Source organism: Juglans regia, chromosome 7, assembly GCF_001411555.2.
Source record: "Juglans regia cultivar Chandler chromosome 7, Walnut 2.0, whole genome shotgun sequence".
Lineage (NCBI taxonomy): Eukaryota > Viridiplantae > Streptophyta > Magnoliopsida > Fagales > Juglandaceae > Juglans > Juglans regia.
In genome coordinates this window covers 13,343,717-13,363,719 of record NC_049907.1, presented here as the reverse complement: position 1 = coordinate 13,363,719, position 20,003 = coordinate 13,343,717, and the positions used below count along the sequence as shown (strand labels likewise).

Genomic DNA, 20,003 nt, shown 5'->3' with positions numbered 1-20,003 from the left:
ATCAGATATTACCACCCTAATATTAATGCATATATGAAATATTTTATTCCAATATTATTTAAACCAGAATCTTCAAGGAAGCCGAATTCCAAATTAACTTTACTCATACTGTCCTATCTCAGATGACGCGTAATGATTACGTCTACGATGACGCCTAATGATGCTTGTATATAAATATCTCACCTCCATACACTCCATTTTCAAGGATAAGCTCTTCTTCGTCCACAGGCATGGTATGTCATCTCCAAGCTTGTAGCTCCACCACTTACCCTTTAACGCCGCCTGTTTTCTTTTCCCCTTCGAAGACGACAAACCCAAGACCCTCTTTTTCTTTTCGTTCTCATTATTGTAGAGTTTGCTGATTAAATTGTGCTTCATTGGGATTCAGGTCATGAGGTCGATCGAGAAGTAAGCTTGCTTCAGGAAAATTAAAGGAGCATTACTTACTAACTTGGAATTAGTAAGGTTCGTTTTCATTTGTGCTCTCTATAAATAGTTCATGATGTTAATAGTAGCGTAAGTAAGGCATAAAACAGGGCAATATGCGAAGGTTAGAGAAGAACTGGAATGGCTCAGGGTTTCCTTTCTATTTATTTTCCATACTGCTATTTTACATAGGAGCTGGACTATTTATAGAATTCTTGCATGAGTCAATAACCGAGAAAGAATATTTAATTCAATACAATGATAATGCTAACTCAGAGTAACAAACTCTAACAAACTATAACAGAATTGGTTTATGGACTTTCACGTGGAGCTGTGATTGTTTTGGAGGGATGAGCTTCCGTAGAAGTGTGAGCTTCCTGCATCTTCAACAGCCCCCCGCAAGATGGAGAGTAGATGTTAATTACTCCCATCTTGAGTAGCAATCGATTAAATGTGGGAGAGTGTAATGGTTTGGTGAGCAAATCTGCTATTTGAGCCGAAGATGATACATGAGAAGTGATAATCTGTCCAGAGGTGATCTTATCGCGAACGAGATGACAATCGAGTTCTATGTGTTTTGTTCGTTCGTGAAATACGGGGTTGGCTGCGATGTGAATTGCAGCTGAGTTGTCACAGTATAAAGTCGCAGGCTGTGAAATATGTATGTTCAAGTCATGGAGTAAGTATCTTAGCCATGTGAGCTCTCATGCAACTAATGCCATGGCCCTATACTCAGATTCTGCCGATGAACGAGAGACAGTTGTTTGCTTTTTGGATTTCCAGCAAATGAGTGAGCTTCCAATGAAGACGCAGAAGCCAGTTGTAGAGCGACGGGTGTCTGGACAATTTCCCCAATTAGCATCCGAGTAAGCCACAAGATTGAAGGTAGAAGCTGTTGGAAAAAATAGACCTTGACCTGGTGTGCCTTTGAGATATCGAAGGACTTTGATGACAGCATTGTAATGAGGAAGCCATGGGGTCTCCATGAATTGGCTAAGCAAGTGAACACTGTAGCTTAAATCTGGTCTTGTGTTTGTGAGGTAGAGCAATTTTCCCACTAGCTTCCGATACAAGGTGGGGTCATGAAAAAGTTCTCCTTCAGCTTTGCTTATTTTGAGGTTGGGTTCCATGGGCAGAGGGGATGGCTTTGAAGCTAGTAATCCGACTTCAGATAATATATCCAAAGCGAATTTACGTTGGCAAAGCTGAATGCCTTTGTTGGAGCGTGCGATTTCCATGCCAAGGAAGTACTTAAGTGGTCCGAGAGTCTTAATCTTGAATTTGGATTCCAGAAAACTTTTGACAGCAGTACATGAGATATTATCTGAGCTCATTAAGATAATGTCATCGACATAGATGAGCAATGCAACAAAGGAGCTTCCTGTGGTCTTGGTAAATAAGCTGTAATCAGCTTTTGATTGAATGAATCCATATTCAGCAAGTGTTGAGGACAGCTTGGAGTTCCATTGCCTGGAAGCTTGGCGAAGACCATAAAGACTCTTTTGAAGACGACAAACCTTGTTGGTCTTGGCAGCATGGTGACCAAGGGGAATTTTCATATAAATCTCTTCGTTAAGTTCACCATACAAGAAGGCGTTGTTGACGTCTAATTGCTGAAGTTCCCATCCTTTGATAGCGGCAACAGCAAGGATGCAACGAATGGAAGTAAGCTTGGCAACCGGAGAGAAGGTGTCATGGAAGTCTATCCCTTCACGTTGAGTAAAGCCTTTGGCAACCAAACGAGCTTTAGCTCTTTCAATAGTTCCATCGGCATGAAATTTATATTTATAAACCCATTTGCAATCAATTGGCTTCTTGCCGAGGGGAAGATCAACTATAGACCATGTCTCATTTAACTCAAGAGCAGTTAGTTCTTGTTCCATTGCTTTGCACCAAATAGGTGATTTGAGAGCTTGAGTGTATGAAGAAGGTTCAGTGTGAATGGAAATGGATGTGGTAAAAGCTTTGAATGTAGGTGAAAGAGAATGATATGACAAAAAAGAAGAAAGAGGGAATGAAATTATTTTACCTGCAGTGGAGTTAGCACCAGAATCTGTCATCATAGATGTGGACTGGAGTGAGGCAGTAGCTTGTTGGCAGTGGAAGTCTTGAAGATATGCTGGAGCTTTTCTAGTTCTACTGGAGCGGCGTGGAGGTGGGTTTGTAGAAGTTTGGAGAGGAGAAGATGGGGGTGTATTGGTGTTGGTTGGGTAAGGATATGAAGGGGCTAAATGGCTGTGATCAGTTGGAGTAAAGGAAAGGTGCGGAAGTGGTGGAGATATAGTGGTATGTAGTGTGTTTGTTGGTGGGGTAAAAAATGGATCAGAGGAAATGAATGTGGTGGTTTGTTTGAAGGGGAAACAATTTTCATGGAAGATAACATCGCGAGATATGAAAATGTGTTTGGTATTGAGATCAAGTAGTTTGTATCCCTTGACTCCATAGGGGTAGCCAAGAAAAATGCAAGGACGAGCTCGAGGGTCAAATTTGGTACGGGTATGGACAAGGGTGGATGCATAGCACAAGCACCCGAATATTTTGAGGTGAGAATATGATGGCTTGCGGTGGTATAAGATCTCAAAAGGAGATTTGTGTTGGAGAAGAGGTGTAGGAGTTCGGTTGATGAGATATACTGCTGTTGTGATGAATTCAGACCAGTATTTCATTGGTAAGTTTGACTGAAATTTTAATGCGCGGGCCACATTTAAAATATGTTGGTGTTTACGTTCGGCCAAAGCGTTTTGTTGAGGTGTAGCAACACAAGTGAGTTGATGTATTACACCTTTAGAGTGATAAAAAAATGGCATTTGGAACTCAGCACCATTATCGGATCTTATGGTTTTGATGTTTGTCTCGAATTGAGTTTGGACAATTGAGAAAAAATTTTGAAGGGAGATTCGAGCTTCAGATTTGGCCTTGAGTAAATAAACCCATGTGCAGCGAGTAAATTGGTCAACGATGGTAAGAAAGTATTTGATGCCATCGTGAGATTGAGTTTGATTGGGCCCCCATATGTCCACTGAAATGATTTCAAAAGGTTTTGATGCATTGTTTTCGGATTGAGGAAATGGTAATTTATGGTGTTTTGCAAGTGGACACACTGTACAAGGATTCGTAGAAGCTGTATGATGCTTGGGAAAAATATTAATATCATTCAAAATGTATTTAGTCATTGAACTATGTCCAAGAAGATAGTGCCACAAAGTAACTGTATCAAACTTGGTATTATTTGTAGTAAGAGCTGTGCTATCCGAATGTAAAAACTGGGAAGAAGGAGATGTTGGTTGCAGAGTAGTGGTGTTGGATCTTGGTAGCTGGAGGTGATATAAGCCGTTAAGGACAGTCCCCACTCCAATCGTCATCCAAGATGAAAGGTCCTGGATAAAACAAGAAGTGGATGAAAAAATTAAACAGCAATGTGAGTGAGTTGCTAATGCTCTAGCAGAGATAAGATTAAATGAAAATTCAGGAACACATAAGGCATTTTTGAGAATGAGTGAATGAGAGAGGTGTACATCACCGATGTGTGTAGCTGCTGTGGAGTGACCATTGGGTAGTTTAATGGAATGAGTAACAGGGGTCATGTTGTGTATGAATAGGTGGGGGTTACAGATCATGTGATCTGTAGCACCCGTATCCAATATCCATGAGGTGGTGGGACATGTGGATTGTGTGGGAACACTTATTGAATTACAAGAAAAAATACCAGATGTGGGAGAGGTGCTAGAATCAGAGATGCTAGCTTGGACTTGGTTCACTGCTGGAGTGGAAACGACATTGGAGGAGGAAGATTTGAGCAAAGTAAGGAGCTGACTATATTGTTCCTGAGATAGAGGTGGTCCATAGTTGATCTGCTCGAGTGAAGATTGATTTGCGGAGCATTTGGATTTGGAGTGGTTCTTGTGTCCGGGAGGGAATCCATGTAACTTGTAGCACTTCTCCTTGGTGTGTCCTGGGATGCGGCAATCAGCACAAACTGGAAGATTCGGGTTAGCCTTAAAACAACGTTCAAGAGAATGACCTGAGATATTACAGTGGGAGCAAAAAAGTCGAGTCATGCGGGATGAAGTGTTTGGACGTTGATCTGAAACTCGAGTAGCCATGGCAAGAGGTGCAGGTATAGCATGAAGCTGTCTGCGTCGTTCCTCTTGCTGTACCAACGAGATGATGCGATTTAAAGGAGGGAGAGGTTCCTGAAGGAGAATTTGAGCTCGTATTGCATCATATGAATCTTGAAGTCCCATTAAAAATTGCATAACCTTGTGTCGATGATTGTATCCCGTTAATGTCCTGAGCGAGCCACATGTGCATGTCGGCATTGGTTCATAGATCTCTAGTTCATCCCAAAAACTCTTGAGTTGATTGTAGTATTGGCTTACTGATTCGTTGTCTTGAATGAGAGAGGAAATTGATTTTGTAAGTTGAAATATGCGTGGAGCATTTTGGATGGAGAAGCGTTCACAGAGATCCTTCCAAACGTTTGCTGCTGTGTTTGCATGCGCAATGCTCGATCTATGTTCTGAACCAACAGAATGTTGGATCCAAGCGATGATCATGTCATTACATCGCTCCCAAGGAATAAGAAGAGGATCAGAATCTTGAATTGGTTTGGAAATTCTGCCGTCGATGAATCCGAGCTTATTTTTTATGTTTAGTGCCCGACGCATGGTTCTTGCCCAGGTGACATAGTTCTCGGTTGTGAGGAGATCTGGAACCAACAGAGAAGATGCACCCTCGCCAGGTTGAATATAGTACGGGCTGGCGGGATGATGTGGATTGTTTTCGGGATTGGATGGTGGAATGTTGGAATCGGTATTGGAGGAACTTTCGGTCATGGCTGCTCTGATACCATGTTAATAGTAGCGTAAGTAAGGCATAAAACAGAGCAATATGCAAAGGTTAGAGAAGAACTGGAATGGCTCAGGGTTTCCTTTCTATTTATTTTCCATACTGCTATTTTACATAGGAGCTGGACTATTTATAGAATTCTTGCATGAGTCAATAACCGAGAAAGAATATTTAATTCAATACAGTGATAATGCCAACTCAGAGTAACAAACTCTAACAAACTATAACAGAATTGGTTTATGGACTTTCACGTGGAGCTGTGATTGTTTTGGAGGGATGAGCTTCCGTAGAAGTGTGAGCTTCCTGCATCTTCAACACATGAATGGTGAAATGTCTCGTTCGTAGTTGTGGTACTGAATGATGAATTTTTTATTTTTTAGTTTTGGATCTGAGATATTGCACGCTTTATTACTGATTAACTATAAATGTTTTTAAAAATTAAATCAAATAAAATATATTATTATTATCAACAAATCATGATGGAGAGGGATGCAATCTTGGACATTTTTATCGTTAATAATCACGACGGTGCAGCATACAGATCTGTATGCTAAAATCTATAAAGCGGTGGCACAAGGAAACCTGGAGGTCTTGGAAAAGTCACGATCCATTTGATTGGTTTTTAACAGTTAATCAAAATACAATCCTACATATTTGCATTTCAAGTATCCTCGTAGAAGAAAAGTATCCAGCCACTGGAGGAACTGACCAAGCCTCAGCGGCAAAATTTGTGAAAGATGTACTGGACAAGTGTCCATCACTTTTATTGAAAGCCAACGCAGAAGATGATACTCCGTTACATTTGGCGGCAAGTTATGGGGCATGCTTCCATCGTCAAAGTCCTAATTGAACATCAAAAATCTCAACATCAAGATCTCGAAAGTGGAGTCGTTGAAGCTATGAAGGAAATGATTGGGAAGCTGAACATAGAGAGAGACACGGCCTTACATGAGCCTGTACGACACAATCACATTGAAGTGGTAAAACAGTTATTAATGGAGGTAGATCCAAAATTTTCGTTTGGTGCTAATGCTGCCGGTGAGACCCCACTTTACTTGGCTGCCGAGAGACATTTTTCAGATTTGGTGTCAGAAATTTTAAGCAAATTCAAGTATCCAGCTTATGATGGCCCCTTGGGTAGAACGGCTTTGCATGCTGCAGCATTTTGGGATGATAAAGGTATTGCCTATATATCTTTTCCGCATTCTAGCTTCATTACATGGTCCAATCGGTTTAAAATATGGTTTGGTTAAAAAATGATCACCTGAATAATCCTTTTTCTATCTCCTAACGTCGTTCTTTTAGGAATGACCCAAAACATTTTGCAAAGATACGGAGGCGATCTATGTAAACAAGCAGACCAAAATGGTTGGACTCCGCTTCACATGGCTGCATACATGAACAATATTGAGCCAACAAAACTATTGTTGGAATCGGATAGAGAAGTAGCATATGTGAAAGATGCAGAGGGTAGGATTGCTCTTCACATTGCAGCTCATTGCAACCACTCCTTCGTAACAGAAGAGATTTTATCAAAGTGTCCGGATTGTTGCGAAGTGGTTGACAATGAAGGCCGCAATGCACTCCATCTCGCCGTGACGACCAACTGGCAGCCACATGTTGCGCTAATGATCCAAGATAATTCGTCTCTCCGGAATCTTTTGAATCAAAAGGACAACCACGGGAATACACCTCTCTATTACTACTGCAATTCTTTACGGTACCACGAGCGTGTCCTGAATTCTCCAAGAGTTGAGAAAATGGTCTTCAACAAAGAGAACCAGTATGCTTGTAAAGTCTTACTTCAAAGCTATCATACTGTTGATGATCAATTTAAGGTAACGTAATCTTTTATCTGTTCATGAAATTTTCTTGAAAAAACTATTCATTTTTTTTTTAACTATCGATGGATCGACCTTTTCTTTTTCAATTTCTCCCATATAGAAATATATACTATTTTTCTCTCTTTTATCAAATATATATTTTTAAGCCATACTTCAAGAATCTCAATAGGTATTGAATTCTTCAAAGCAAGCTTTTAGCTTCCATATCTCTTAAATGATTTATTATATATTTATGACCACCCACAACTGTATTTTTTAACTCCGAGCACAATATTTACCATTATTTCCTTTCGTTTGGCCCACAAAGTCTCTAAATTAGTGTGAAGAAGAGTTTGAAAGAAAATGTCACGTTAATTGCAATCGAGGTAGACAATTGGGTTTGTAGTATTCAATTTTGCTTTCGTATTGTGTTGTACTTGTATCGGGTTAATATAGGGCGTGGGTCCAATCCGAATAGAAACCAGACCCGGTCCAATTCCATCCAAGCTGAATCCTTTTAGGTTACGACTTTAATTTGATGATGATGTGACAAAGAAACCACGACCTTTTCCTTTGATGTAAACTTTATCCATTTATCAATATTATCCATTTATGACTCAAATTATAATTATAAACCTAGCTAACAACATAACTTGTTTCGTTTCAAAACATATTTGATTTGATATATCTTCTATATTTTGATGCATCTTGGGAATGATACTATTTTTCTATTCATTTTATAACTACTAAATGTTTTTGAGTGGGACTACTTTACCGCTCCACTCTTACCGCTGGGCATACCGTCCAGTGGTTTTTTTTTTTTTACATTTTTTTAATATATTTAAATATTTTTAAAAAATAAAATAAATACACTAATACACTTAACATTACTTTCTTAATCACTAATATATATTTTTTGGTCAGAGGTCAAATAGAGTGGTCAAAATGGGGAGGTAAAGTAGTTTTATTCAATATTTTTTTGTAAGATGCATTTAAATACAAAGTTAACTATCTTCATATATTCTGATTTTTGTCATTCTTTTTTACCGAGCTGCCTTGCTTTCTCAAACAAATGTTCTTTGGATTTGTTTTATTTTCTCGCTTTCTTTCAATCTATAGAATAATACTGAATACTCACGATTCCGCCAAATAAATATTTTACAGAAGATGGAGAACTTTTTTGGAGACTTAGAAAATGATAAACTCTTTCACAGGGGACGAGTATTAGAAGTCGGGTTTGGTGCCATTAATATGAAGGAGCCGAAGTTGGAGGATGTGAAGTTGGAGGAGAGGGAGAAAAAGATGAGAGAGGAGGATCAAACAACTCAAGCCAGTTTGGTAGTTGCTGCACTCGTTACAACCGTGACCTTTGCAGCAGGCATTACCATGCCAGGGGGCTTCATTGGTGGAGATGATCATCCACATCCAGGCTCTGCAGTTTTGGAAAAAAGTACTGCTTTTAAAGCATTCATCATTACAAACGCCCTAGATGGAGATGATCATCCACATCCAGGCTCTGCAGTTTGGTAGTTGCTGTCTTTATCCACTTATTTATTCCGTTTATCCATCCTAGACTCATCTTCAAAAAGCGCACAAGTTTTCTTCAAATGGCCTTTCGGTTCCTTCTGTCCTCCATGGTACCAATGATTTTGGCATTTGTCGCAGGTACATATGCTGTATTAGAGCATTCAAATATTGCCATTCCTGCTTGTATTATTTGCTTATCCTTCGTTCCCATTCTTGTTTACATATTTATAAAATTATGGCGGTCAGCTCTATGATTTAACCACTATGCAAAGATGTTTATGATCTAATCAATAAAAATATTACGAGTACGTAACATTTTTATTTTAAGATAAATATCATTGTATATGGGGTTTAGTTGCAAATTTAGTAACTTAGCTTTTGCCAGTTTCCAAAATGCCACCTCGGTTACTTATGAACTAGTAACATTTATACCTACAATTTCAAACTTTTACAACTGGCAACTTCCATTGATCTCCATTGACGAACTTTTGGCCTCATGGCATGTAACGCTCTGTCCTCCTTTGAGCATTATCAATGGCTTATCTAAATTTTCATATGAAAATATCTAATTAAAACTCATTTTTTCTATTTTAATTAACAATTTTTACAATGTAGTATACATCAATTTAACCATTCTTTCTATGTATCATTTAATTTTTTTTATTTTTTCTTTCTTTATTCAGTTTAAATAATTTTCATACCTACCATTAAATTTGTAATATTTTCAAATATTTTTCATATATTAATATGAATGCAATATCTCTCTGTTGACAAAATGATATCAATCGCGCAATAAAAAATTAAAAAGAAAATAAATGAGAAAAACTTGTTCATTCTATTTTTTGTGATCTTTTTATCCTTTTATCATATCTTGCACAATTGTTAATATGAGTATTTTTCTTTTTCAAAAAGATAAAATATTCTAATAATATTTTTACATTTGCATGTTTTTATTAATAAAAGTGTAAATTTGAGAAATAAATATAAAAAAAGATTAGGAAAAGTAAAAAAATAATAAAGATGATACGTAGATGAGTTCGTTAAATGTATGGAAGCACTTTAGCTCATACGTATAATGTATTTACATTGATATTACACAATTCAATGGAAGCCTTATTTTGACATATTGTTAGTTATTTTACATGAAATTGAAAAATAGAGAAGTCATTGAGAGTGCCTGGCCTAAGTTTAAGAATAAGTTATTTTAGATAACAAAGGGACCAGAATGAAACTCAATTTTAAAGAATGAAGCATCAAGTATAAGAGATCTCCTTTAATTTATAAGATAAAACGCATTGTATGAAAAATGAAAAGAGAGTTCGCAGAAGCTCTTGTTAAAACTTTTCTCAAATCTTATTCTATTAAAATCATAAATGAAAACATTTGTACATAATCTAGGCATCTGCCTCTTCTCCTTGTCCCATCTTGCGGCTTCAAACCTCAGTTTAAGCATTTCTTCGGATAGTCATTCATTGAAATAAAAATAAGTCGAATACTCAACAAGAACTACTTCATACAATAAACATATAAAAACATAAGTTTTCGCAAGAACTTTCACACTCAAATTCATCACATTCAGTCACATTATGAATACATCCCCTTGATTTCTGAAGGCCTCAATCATACAATTCAGTTGTGCAGTCACATTCAATAACATCAATCTCATTTCTGCTATAATAGGCTTTCCTCTTTTAACCTCTTGGTCAGTATATACTATTAACTCTCGTGTGTTAGGTTAGCAATCCTTGAGGTCATGTTCTTCCATAGCAAGTGGATAAGAACCTAGCCTTGAGAATAGGCATCACTAGGTGCATCGCCAAAAACTTTTTGGGCGTTGCAATCCACCCCTTAACATTATGGTTACCATCTTCACTAGCAAGGCACTTTATATGCAATTTTCTTCGAATAGACAAATATGCAATTCAGTCCATTTTCATTTGGTCTTACATTTCCTTATCTTATCATTGATTTATTCATTTAATATATGGAGATACTATAATAGTCAGAAATATGCAATCTATTTCATTTCATACATCAAATATAATAAGAAGAGGGTACTTAATTGTCTAGCCTAGTTTCCCTCCCGTTCGGCGTTGCAAAGCTATTAATTGGCAACAGCCTCTAGCGGGTTGGGTTAAACTGAACATAGATGGTAGTAGTTTGGGTAACCCGAGGGTTTCTAGCGTAGGTGGGATTATTAGAAATGATCATGGTAAGTTAACTCTTGTTTTTTCTGCGTTCATTGGTACTGGTTCTAATAATCAGGTAGAGCTTTTAGCTCTCCTTCATGGGCTCTAGGTTTGTAAATTTCTATCCTTCAATTATGTGGATAGTGAACTTGATTCTATAACTGTTATTTCTTGGTGGATGAGTAAAAGATGTGGGGTATGGTATCTGGAGGATTTTTGTAAAGATGTTCTTGATATTATGAGTTCCATGACTTGTTCGATTTACCATGCTTTTCGAGAGTGAAATAAAGTTGCAGATTGGTTAGCTAAACATGGGGCTTCTGATAGTGATTCTGTTTTTCCCCACTTGATGGAGACTCCCTGAGTGTTGCATGGCCTTATTCGCATGGACTACTTCGGGATGTCTTCGCTTCGTATTATATAATCTCGTTTGTCTTTGCTTGAGATTTTGTTGTTTTTGTTTTTATTTCTCCTGGTTTGGTTTTCTTTTGGCATGCTAGGTTTAGTTTGTACCCCAGATGCTTGATTTGTAACCACGGTTTTCCTCCATAACAAGTGAAGGTTATTAATAATATTGGGGAAGGGTCACTATTAGATAGGTGACCCTAACTCTTCTAAAAAAAAAAAAGGTACTTAAAAAGAGGCTATCGATGAACAGTCTATACACACATTTCATTAAAACATGTACACATAATATAGCTTGCAAAAATGACACTTTTCTTTCCAATAAAAAAGTAAGAAGGGTATGAACATAGTCATTTACCCTCGAGCTTGTGCAAAATCACCTCCCTTCAATCAAATCTCATTCACGTCCGTGCCACGCCAATTTCCTAATTGTTAAGTGCATCATTAATAAAAAGGCTTAGAACTCTACTTAATGAGGCTATCCATGACCTTAGACCCATAATACGTACTTAAATAATTCCCACTTGACCTTGGAATTAGTCAAGTATCCAACTAATGACACAATGTCAAATCCTTGACCGTCGTTTTCTTTTATAATCAACCTTATGGCCGTAATACTTGTAAATTTTTAAATGTTAACTCGTAACATAAAATAACCTTTGCCATTTTTTCTTTCAACATTAAGCCCATAAAATTCATTTATATCACATATTAACCTCAAATCTATCAAACCTAACCGAACATAGTAACCATATACCTCGAACATGCAAATTCGTGATTTACATAACTTCATAATTTCATGCAAGTCCATAATGCTAAAAATTCATCACCATGACCTATAATAATTCCTCCTAAAATTTATCATCTCCTTGTAACATGCATATGTAAAAAAATAAAAAACCTAATTTAATTCCATGGCCTATCATAACCAATATTTACCCTATAATAACTATAAGAAAAAGGCCCTTTTCCCTCCATAATCGTCGCAATTACAATTTCCCAGCGGTTTTTGCATCGACTCACATTGGATGCCAAAGTTTCTTTACAACTGCTTTTTACCAACGATTCAAAATTATTGTCCCAAATGGATATTATTTCTGGTGCCCATACATTGTCGCAAATATCCAAACTAAGTGCCAGAAAAAAAGCCACATGAGTATCACCCATTTTGTTGCGAAAGACATTTACCGACAAATTTTTTTTTACCACAAATATGAATACAAACGTTGAAAAAACTATAATTCTTTTACTGACAATATTTGGAATCGCCGATTCAGTCACTATACAAGCGCCGCAAATAAGTTTTTGCCTCTGTTTTGAGTGATGAAATAATTATTAGGGCGATTTAGTAGCGCTAGAAATAGTCTTACGCTTTAAGTCGTCGATGCAAAAGGTATGGCCATTTTTGTCGCCCTTTACTTTGCAATGTTTACTATGAGGCTTTGATTGCCTTTTGTGCGACCGGTCCGCGACGTGTTAGACGTCCTGGGGCTCGCCCCTGCTCAATTGTTGCCCAACGCCTGAAGGATTTTGATGGCCATTTGCATTTTTTGGAGAAGGGTACTGGAGAACTTGGGCGATTGTACCCTGACCTAACAGCCCATGAGTTTTTGTCTTTACATGGGTTTAGGTGTTTGGTAGGGAACATTTGTAGTTTTAGATCCTATAGTAAATTGGTCAAATTGGAGCGTAAGTATTCTCACAACAAAGAGTGGGGGAACAAATTTTTCTTGCTTTCTGGCTCGGGTTGAAAATTTCCCGCCGATGAAGCTTCCACTCGAGAATTCCCTATTAGGGCTTGTTGGTCTCCTGTTCTTGACTCTAATGACTTTGAGATGATCTTTTCCCCTCGCGAGGAGGCCCGTGTGAAGTTAGTAGAGTCCTGAGCCCAAGCTCATTTCTAGCTATGCTTCTCGGATGCTCTTTTATTTGGTCGGGAGTTTTTGGGCGCTCCTTCGCTGATGGGCGATTTGAAGAGGAAGAAACGCCCTGGCGTAGGTGGGAAGAAACAAAGAAAACTTATGAAGGCTCGTATCTCGCCTCACTGAGATGAGTCTATTTCATCCAAAGGTGGTTCATCACTTTCCTCTGCGCCAAGCGGAGGTATAAAATTAGTATCTCCTCGAGAAAAACAGAGTGGGACAACATTTCAGGCCGTTGGTAATGTTAAGTTGACTTCTTCTCGAGAATTGCCAAGTAAAACCACCTCTCAGGCAGGTGGAAGCACCAAGTTGGTCATTTTTTGGGACGAAACAAGTGTTATGGCCACCTTTGTGGATCACCAACTCTTTCTCTGAATGACATCATGTCCTTGGCCGAAGCTACTGCTCAGCCTTCGACGACACCAGTTGAAGATTTCCAGCATCAAGGTGATAACAATCCAGTGGAAGATGATATTCTTATTTTGAATCTCGACCTCCTTACGGTGCCTCCATCCACTTCTTCAAACTTTCCGCCCTTTGATGCTTCTATGCCTTTATTGATTTTGCCCTTGCCGATCATTGTTGGGCCCTCTAATGTTCCTCCGGAACTTCCCCAGTTGGAACATGACGAGGAGGGGAGTGTTGAGGAGTTAGCAGTAGTGTCTAGTTCCCCCCTCGCCTCGACAATTTCAAGTGGGGTTACGCCTGACTTGCCCTCCGTGTTTCCAGCCCCCACCCTCGCCAGTGGTAGTAGTGTTTCGATTCCTTCTCCACCATTCAGTGTTTCAAGTAGCGAGCCATCTTTGACAGCTCCTGAGGAGAATCTTGGGATTGATCAGCTTGTTCACTGCCAGGATGAAGCTGGGGCAAGGCATGAAGTTGAAAACTGCTTGGGTCCTCCTGTTAACCCACCTGTCAGCACTCCTTCGTTTGTCCCAACTGAAGCTACTTTTCCTCAGGAGTATTTTGATACTGCCTCCTTGCCAGCCGTGAACCCGAGTGGTTCCTCAAGTTCTCATCCATTAATTTCCCTGGCATCCCTACATCCCTACATACTTGCCGAGCGGAGGTCATCAATGCTTTTTTTCAATAGCCTTGTAGTGTTTTTGCGTCGGTACTCCCTTTTTTCAGGGAGTTGATTGCCTTACCGCCAACTTGGCAGACGATAAGCTACAATTGGAGGATGAGAAGAACCAGGCTCATTCCCATTCTTCCGACGGCGAGTTGGTTACCCTTCATGCCCAAGTTGCTTCACTCTAGGAGGAGTTGGCGAATTCTGCCGCTAATGTCGATCACTATCGTTAAGAAGTAGCAACAATCGAAAAAGAGCAAGATGATCTTGCCACTTGCCTAAATCAAATAGAGGGAGTTGTGTGAGAAAGGAACAACTTAGCTGCTCAAGTAGAGACTTTTAAGAAAAAACGAGATGAGTTGGTTGCTCGGGTGGAGTTTGCCTTGAAAGATAGGGATGACTTGGCCACCAGCTTTGATCGTGCAAAGGTAGAGATTGAAAAATTAACCAAGTCCAAGTCTGACTACGCTTCTCGCTTGGCCTCTCTCGGAAACGAACAACAGGAGCTACTCATAAAGCTAAGGGTGGCCGAAGGGATGAAAGCTGAAGCTAAGAAAAACTTGGCCGAGGTGAAGAGCCTTCTAAAAAACAGCAACCATCAATATCTTCAGCTTGATGAAGTTGTTAAGTTTGCTAAGAAAAAGATTGCTCTCCTGGAGCAAAAGTTGGCCGAGTTGGGCCCTGCTTTGGAGAGTTCTCAGAACAACCTTAATCGGGTTCTCCCCCAACTAGCTACCACCCCCAAGGTCCGATTACGAGACTGGGGTGTAGGTTTCAAATTGGGTGTCAAACAGCTCCGTGAGCTTCTTCTTTGGGAACCCACAACGAATCTGCATACTCTGGAGTGGAAGTCTATTCGGGCTAGTGAGGTTGCCCTTCATTTCTATGACTCCCTCGACCAAGCCGAGATGCCTGACACTTTCCTTCGCCCATCCTAGCATTTGTACACAATAGAACTTTGTAAGCCGTTTTGAGGCTATTGAATTTTGTAAGCCGTTTTAAGGCTTTTGAACTTTGTTTGTCCGTTATAAAGTATTTATTGCGATTTCTTGGTGACCTGCATCAAGATATCAATGCATGTTATTCATACCTTAAGTATTAGGCTATGTCGTTCACAATCTTGAGCATTACGTTAGTAGGAGAGTTCATTGTCCCTTTTGGGCGAGAAAGTGTTAACAGAAGATCCCTCGACCGTTTTACCTTTGAATTTGAGGCTAGTGGGAGAGTTCCTCGACCACGTCACCTTTTGGTGAGAAGGTATTCACTGGAGATCCCTCAACCATTTTACCTTTAGGTATTAGGCTTAGTGGGAGATCCCTCGACCATGTCACCTTTTGGCGAGAAGGTGTTCACGGGAAATCCCTCAACTGTTTTACCTTTAAGTATTAGGCTAGTGAGAGATCCCTCGACCACGTGACCTTTTGGCGATAAGGTGTTAATGGGAGATCCCTCGACCGTTTTGCCTCTAAGTATTAGGCTAGTAGGAGATCCCTCGACCACGTCACCTTTTGGCGAGAAGGTGTTAACGAGGAGATCCCTCGACCGTTTTACCTTTTAGTATTAGGCTAGTGGGAGATCCCTCGATCATGTCACCTTTGGCGAGAAGGTGTTAACCGGAGATCCCTCGACCGTTTTACCTTTAAGTATTAGGCTAGTGGGAGATCCCTCAACCACCTTTTGATGAGATGGTGTTAACAGGAGATCGCTCGACCACGTCACCTTTGGTGAGAAGGTGTTAACCAGAGATCCATCAGCCGTTTTACCTTTAAGTATTAGGTTAGTAGGAGATCCATCATCCACGTCACATTTTGGCGATAAGGTGTTAATGGGAGATTCTCCGACCATTTTAACCTTTAAGTATTAGGCTAGTGGGAGACTCCTCGACCACGTCACCTTTTGGCGAGAAGGTGTTAACAGGAGATCCCTCGACCGATTTACCTTTAAGTATTAGGCTAGTGGGAGATCCCTCGACCACGTCACCTTTTGGCGAGATGGTGTTAATGGGAGATCCCTCGACCGTTTTAACCTTTAATTATTAGGCTAGTGAGAGAGTTCCTCAACCACGTTGCCTTCAGTAGAGAAATCCCTTATTTTGGGTTGTCACAAAAATTAAAAAGTAAATCAATGAAACATAAATTTTAGAATGCCGCCATTTATTATTGGAAATGGGAGTGACAAGTAAATCAATGAACCATAAGTTTTACATATCTTTCCCTTAGGAGTAATATTTTCATAGATGCTCTGCGTTCTATGGGTGGGGTAGTGCACGCCCTGTGGCATCTTTGAGGTGGTAAGTTCCCAGCCTGTGGCTTGTAGTCACGACATAACAGCCTTCCCATCGAGGGCCCATTTTTTCTCCTTCTCTCTTGGTGACACCGGTCTCCTTTAGCACCAAATTGCCAATTTTGGAAGATCTGGGTCTCACTTTTTTGTTGAAGTACTACTCTGCCTTCTTTTTAAAAGCTGCAACTCTGGCTTCTGCATACGTCTTTATTCCTCCAACAGATCTAAATTTTCTTCCAACCTTGCCACGTTTGTTTCTAGGTCAAAGCTTTCTCTTCTGTGGCTTGGTAACCCCACTTCTAGGGCAAAAGGTGTTTCTCCCGTTGATGTTTTTGGTGTAGTTCTGTAAGCCCATAAGGTTTTTGAGAGCTCATCGGCCCACACTCCCTTTCTATCTCCCATCTTCCTTTTCAATATCCCTACGATGGTTTTATTGGTTGCTTCAACCTGCTCGTTCACCTGATGGTGGCCTAGGGAAGAGTACTTGACTTTGATTCCTAACTTCGTACACCATTGGTGATAATGTTCGAAATCAAACTGTCTTCCATTATCAGAAATGATACACTGAGGTATCTCGAACCTGCACACTACTGCTTTCCACAAGAACTTCGTCACACTTTGGGCGTTTATTGTAGCCATCGCCTCAGCCTCTGCCCACTTCGTAAAGTAGTCGATGGCTACGATGATGAACTTGGTTCCTCCTTTGCTGGGGTGCATAGGGCCTACCAAGTCTATCCCCCATTGGGTGAATGACCATGGGGACGTTAAGGATTGCAGCTCTTCGGGACGTGCACCTGGAATTGTTGCATGAATCTGGCACTGGACACATTTTTTCACGAACTCCTTCGCATCTTTGAGTGCGTTTGGCCAATAGTACCCTGCCCTTACAATCTTTATGGCGAGTGATCATCCTCCTAAATGACTTCAGCAAATCCCCTCTTCTACTTCCTTCATCATGTACTCTACTTTCTCCTTTGTTATACATCACAATAATGAGTTTGAAAAACTTCGCTTGTAAAGCACCCCGTCTAGCATAGTAAACCGGGTCGCTCTGCTTTTTAACTTTCTCACGTCTTCCAAAGATGGGGGAAGATCACCAGTCTCTAAATATTTTTTTATATCAACAGCCCATCTTAGCATACTTTCTCCAATTTGCAAACTTTCCTCTCCTACTACTAGACTAGCCAAAGTTCGTAAATCAACCTTTCATGGCAGCACCTCTTCTTGCTTTGCTGAGGCCGCGCGTGCCAATCGATCAGCTTTGAAATTATCTCCACGAGGTATCTTCTTGATTTGAAAGTATTTGAGGCCTTTGCACTGCTCTTGAACTCGATGAAGGTATTTTATTAGCTTGGTTCCCCTCGCCAAATACTCCCCAATGATTTGCCCGACTATTACCTGTGAGTCGGCTTTCATCTAGACTTCCTTGCCTGCAATCGTACTGCATCATATTTAGCTTCGTTGTTTGTTACTTTGAACTCCAATCATACTTCATCCACTTATACTTGCCATGGATTCTTCTTAGGTGGTTTATGGACTTCTTCTTTGAAATTTGAAAATTCTACTACGAAATCGGCCAAGATCTGTCCCTTCACAGTGCTTTTTGGTATGTAACTAATGTCATACTCACTTAGTTCAATTGATCATTTGACCAGTCGTCCCGAGGTGTGCGGTTTCTACAACACTTTCTGTAGAGACGATTGTGGCGCCCTTTGCCTCCGCCTGGGATTGGACAGTGCCTGAAACGCCGGGACATATAACACAAGGCTACACACCCCTCGTACATGATATATAATATGCTATGCACCTAAGTACACTAGTAGCATGCCATAATATAGCAGCGGAAAAATAGTAAAAGTCGGAATATTCTAAGCAACGCGACAAGCAATTGCAAATCGGTACCGTACTAACAAAATATCCCCACATCGTCCATAACCATAAACATGTACCATAAGATATGGCATCCCAAAAACATAGAGTAAATTTTAATCTCCCAAAACATGGGACCTCCTCAAAATATTGTTCCTAAAAAAAGTTGAGATCTAAACCATAAGTTCTCTCTTTCTTTTCTTTTCTTTTCTTCTTCACAAAATAACTAGGTTCCATCTCTCTTCATTTCTAAAGTCCCATCGAGAGTTAGACACCAAAAGACTCCATGGGATTTCTAAGGTCTGGGTGGTGATGACTCTAATTCCTTGGCTACTGCCCTTTCGTCAGATGAGGGCTTCGAGGTTTGCTTAAGACAAGCGGACAACTGGTCCATATACCAATCAAACGTCAAAAAGTCAAAACGAGCCTGCGCAGAATACTCATCCTTTGCCACGGAACCATCTAGATTAATGATTCTTGGGAATCCGGGGTACCTGTAACCACTTCTACTATTCGGGTTGGGGAATTATAGTGGAAACTACCACAATGAGATTTTGAGAAATCTCAGCAAGTAATCACACAACATACAATAGTTAACGGAAGTATACAAGAGGTATATCATGAAATGAATGCATAGACATGTACTTGACTTATGACTTGACCATTTTTAAAAGACTTGTATCCTTAACGTACACTTGAGAGAGTTTTTCCCTAGAATCTGTGTTAGCTATGGGTAGAAAATGTGCACTCTTAGTCAATCGATCGACTATAACCCATATCGAATTCTTTCCTGACGACGTCCTTGGCAGACCTAATACAAAGTCCACTGACACATCTTCCCATTTCCACTTTGGGATAGGCAAAGATTGTAGTTCACCTGCTGGCCTCTAATGATCAGCTTTTATAATTGGCAAACAGAGCATTTTGCCATGAACTCAGCAACTTCCTTTTTAATTCCATCCCACCAAAACTGACCTTTCAAATCTTGGTACATCTTTGTACTGCCAGAGTGCGTAATGTAAGGGGTCAATGAGCCTCCCTTAGTATCTTTTCCTTTAGCTCGGCAATGTTAGGAATCACTTTCCTCTTCTTATAAAACAGCATCTCGTTCCTTCTAATAAAGAAATGTTGTGGTCCTTCTGATTTTAGAATCTTCTGTCAGAGCTTCTCCAGTTTGTCATCCTTACGCTGTCCTTCCAGAATTTCTTCTCCAGTCACGGATATAAGCTCTTGTACTACTGCAGAAATAGCATCCCACGGTGGATCTCTAATCATCAATTTCCCTAATCTTGCTAAGACAAATGGCAAGTCTACCTGAGCTTTGCGGCTAAGTGCATCAGCTACAACGTTAGCCTTGTCGGGATGATATTTGACCCCACACTAATAATCACTAATGGTTTCCACCCATCTTCGTTGCCTCGTATTCAAATTTTTCTAACTAGATAGGTACTTGAGACTTTTGTAGTCCATGTACATTTGGCATTTCTCCCCATACAAGTAGTGCCTCCAAATCTTTAGTGCAAAAACTACCTTTGCCAACTCCAAGTCGTGGGTAGGATAATTTTTCTCATGATCCTTAAGCTGTCGTGAAGCATAAGCGATGACTTTTCTTCTTGCATTAGAACACATCCCAAACCCA

General features: G+C 39.9%; 1 protein-coding gene and 1 pseudogene across 1 annotated transcript in view; both read left to right on the top strand.

The window, feature by feature from the left end:
• The first annotated feature begins 444 nt into the window (after window positions 1-444).
• LOC108990408 (protein ACCELERATED CELL DEATH 6-like) overlaps window positions 445-20,003 on the top strand; it is an 87,287-nt gene continuing 67,728 nt past the window's right edge. Inside the window, exon 1 of the mRNA XM_035692056.1 lies at window positions 445-465. The gene's annotated coding sequence lies outside the window, so the exon portion shown is untranslated. The remainder of the gene's footprint in view (window positions 466-20,003) is intronic.
• LOC108997983 lies at window positions 5,405-8,705 on the top strand (annotated as a pseudogene).